This window comes from Bubalus bubalis, chromosome 10, assembly GCF_019923935.1.
Source record: "Bubalus bubalis isolate 160015118507 breed Murrah chromosome 10, NDDB_SH_1, whole genome shotgun sequence".
NCBI classification, from domain to species: Eukaryota; Metazoa; Chordata; class Mammalia; order Artiodactyla; family Bovidae; genus Bubalus; species Bubalus bubalis.
In genome coordinates this window covers 81,555,364-81,559,119 of record NC_059166.1, presented here as the reverse complement: position 1 = coordinate 81,559,119, position 3,756 = coordinate 81,555,364, and the positions used below count along the sequence as shown (strand labels likewise).

Sequence of the window (3,756 nt, the reverse complement as noted above, 5' to 3'; positions counted from 1 at the left end):
CTAAAATGGGACTGGAAAAGAATTTGATGTCATGGATGGGGCATCATCAAACATGGTTGGGTTTTAGACTTTTCAAAAGTTGATGCCAAAGTCAATAAGAAGACCAGAGGATGAGTTCCTAGGAAAGGTGACTCTTGAATGGGAGCCAAGAAGCCTTGGATGGTTAGAGTGCCAGGGAGAGGATTCATGAATTATAAAAAAAAAAAAAAAAAAGAAGACAAATCCTGCTCAGAAAAGCCAGGCCACAAGAAAGCACCAAGAACCAAGAAAAACTGAGAGACAGGGACTTCGCTGGTGTTCAGTGGCTGGGACTGCAGGCTCCAAGGCAAGGGGCCCAGGTGTGATCCCTGGTCAGGGAACTAGATCCCACACGCCACAACAAGAGTCTGCATGCCACAACAAAGACCGGTACAGCCAAATAAATAAATAAATGAGTGAATAAACAGTAGGGAAAAAAAAAAAAGATTGAGTAACAAATGGAGTATCTAAGATTTTAGCATAGACAGTGTGCCCAGAAAGTCAACTTTGGGAAATGCTACTGGGGGACATAAATGAGACCTCTGGGGCCCAGTTGCCAGACAGTTTTAACCTGGAACCAAATAGAGAAGGGAGCTTGCTTGTTCAGGAAGCATAAGCACTGGGAAAGAGCAGTACATCAGGCCCTGGTAGACTGGATTATTGGTTAGCTGCCCTGTATCCATTCCTTCTTTCATCCCTCCTAACCAAACCTTAGTTTCTTTCTCTGGATTTTTTCTTCCCCCACACAGCCTTGGAGAAGGCTGACCCCATCTCCAGGTCCTAGGGTGAGTCTTAGCTGTCTAAAAGCAATCCCATCCTCCTTTCCAGAGGTTGGAAAATTGTCCTTTGACCCATTGAGACCATGGACCGGCTTCCTGGGGCTTCTGCTAAAGCTCTGCTCAATCTTCTAGTAGACATTCTGGACATTCCTCAAAGACTGTTCTGTCTGATGAAAGGCCCAGAACTGCTGCCAGCCTGGGAATGAAGTCAGTCCACTCAGGGGTGAAGAGCTGAAGAAATACATAGGGAGCAAGGGCCGTGGAATGAGGTCCCTCAGAAGTCACTTTTCCTGATTTCCAGTTTCACAAGTCCATCAAATCCTTATGGCTGAAGCCAGTTTGATTTCTCTGCTTATGTTATAGGTGATGGAACACCTTAGAATAAAAGAAAGAGACATCCCTGGTGGTCCAGTGGTTAAGACTCTGCACTTATGATGCAGGGTGTACAGGTTTGATCCCTGACTAGGGAACTAAGATCCCACATGCCTCAGGCCACTGCCAAAAAAAAAAAAAAAAAAAAATATATATATATATATATATATATATATATGAAGAAAGAGGAAGAGAAGAAAGAGGAAGAATTAGATATAAGATTTAGAAAAACTATTGTAGGTTTGGGAGAATGGCATTGAAACATGTATATTAGGATATGTGAAATGAATCGCCAGTCCAGGTTCAATGCATGATACAGGATGCTTGGGGCTGGTGCACTGGGATGACCCAGAGAGATCGTATGGGGAGGGAGGTGGGAGGGGGGTTCAGGATGGGGAACACATGTACACCCATGGCGGATTCATGTCAACGTATGGCCAAACCAATACAATATTGTAAAGCAAAAAAAAAAAAAAAAAAAAAAAAGTTCCTCTAAAAAAATAAAATAAAAAGCTTATTTAAAAAAAAAAAAAAAAAAACTATTGTAATTTGCAATACATCAGTACTCCAGCCCAGGTCCAGCTGACTTTGGAAGCCTGTCTGCCCACTCTCATCTCACACTGCCTTTCCACTGATGAGAAGAGATGAGCACACTCTTCATTGCCTGCCTCAGTAGGGTGTGCCATGGACCTCCACACCAGCTGGAAAAATAGCTTTTGCTTGAGAGACAAAGGGCTGTACATAAGAGCGAGGGAAATAGCAAGAATCCTGGAACTCAATCTTGAAAGAAAAACCAAGATCCTGTGGAGGCAGGAGAGGCAGAAACTGCTGGCTTCCCTTCTGTTTTCTGGCTTCCCTGGGTCATGTTTCACCACAGTGCAAATCCAAGCAGGAAGGGTAAAGAAACTGCTTGTAACTCCTGTTCAAAGGCCTTAACAGAAACAAGTTGATGGAGAAAATAAAATGCTACCGGTGGAGTCAAACTGGTAGAAAAATTGACTGAGTACACTTTGGTAAAACAGCAAGGAAAGTTATGCCCTTAACTTCATCTGTTTTTATTTTCCTACCCTTTAAGGTAAGTGAAATAAGGCATATATTTACCCCCTGTACGTCATGGAAATTCAGTATGAACATGCCTTTTTAGGCACTATGTACTTTTTCCTTGGAAAATGGCTTATTAACTTCCTAGATAACTTGATTAACACAGAACACTTTGATAATCCAACAGAACACTCTAAGATGAAGTTAATGGCTTCCCTGACAGCTCAGTGGTAAAGAATCCACCTGCCAAATACAGGAGATGTGAGTTCAATCCCTGGTTGCGAAGATTCCTTGGAGAAGGAAATGGCAACCCACTCCAGCACCCTTGCCTGGAAAATTCCATGGACAGAGGAGCCTGGCAGGCTTCTCTGTCCATGGGGTCGCAAAAGAGTTGGACATGACTTAGTGACTCAACAACACCACGATGGAGTAATAATACTCCATACACGTTAAGTAATACAGTTTCTTGATACAATAATAGGTGGAAGAGGTAAGATCATCTATTCTAGAATAGATTATCTCCCTGCCCAGCTCAGAAGGGGACCTCCTACCCCTTCTGAGACAGAATGGAAGACAGATTCTGATTCTTCCAGGTCCTGATGCGGAGGTGGAGGCAAGGGAGGGCACTCTGCCCCTCCCATGAGGGAGCTCCCATCACTTCCCAGTAACAGAAGGTCTACATGCCACCACATGGCCCAGGATTCTCCATCGAAGTCTGTAACTTCGATGGTAAGTCACATGAGAAATAGTATCAGACACCACAACTCCCTCATCTGGAAATACCCAAACCTGATTATTCTCATCGATCTTCACCCCCCCCCCCCCCCCCCTCTCCCCCACCACCCCGGGTCTTAGTTTCCCAAAAAGGGAATGATTGAACCCATGGGCTCAGCAGTGAAAGCCTATAGTCCTAACTCCTGGGTCACCAGGGAACTCTCCCTCCTTGATCCTCCTAATCTGCATTTGTGCTCAACAGTTATCTGATCTCACTGTGAATTTGTGATAACAAACCTAACGTGGGTGCGATGCTGCCTGGCAATTGTGATATATATTCCCTATGCAATTCACTTTCTCACTCTTCCAATTACTCCCTTTTCTCTCCTTAGGCCTCAAACATTTCCTGCCCTCTTCATTCTCAACCAATGGCTCTTCCTCTTACTTCAGTAGGAAAATAGATGTAAATAGAAGAGAATTCCATATCTTCCCAAGATCAAATTTTCCAACTTTTCATATATACCAGCTGGGTCTTAGGAAGCACTACTACAAACAAAGCTAGTGCAAGTGATGGAATTCCAGCTGAGTTATTTCAAATCCTAAAAGATGATGCTGTGAAAGCGCTGCACTCAATATGCCAGCAAATTTGGAAAACTCGGCAGTGACCACAGGACTGGAAAAGGTCAGTTTTCATTCCAATCCCAAAGAAAGGCAATGCAAAGAATGTACAGATTACTGTAAATTGCACTCATTTCAAATGCCAGCAAGATTACGCTCAAAATCCTTCAAGCTGGGCTTCAGCAGTATGTAAACTGAGAACATCCAGATGTTC

The 3,756-nt window shown here is 43.6% G+C and overlaps 1 non-coding gene across 1 annotated transcript; it reads left to right on the top strand.

Moving 5' to 3' along the window:
* The first annotated feature begins 1,194 nt into the window (after positions 1-1,194).
* Positions 1,195-1,267, top strand: TRNAI-UAU. Its single transcript has one exon. It is a non-coding gene; the product is annotated as a tRNA-Ile (tRNA).
* Positions 1,268-3,756: the final 2,489 nt, after the last annotated feature.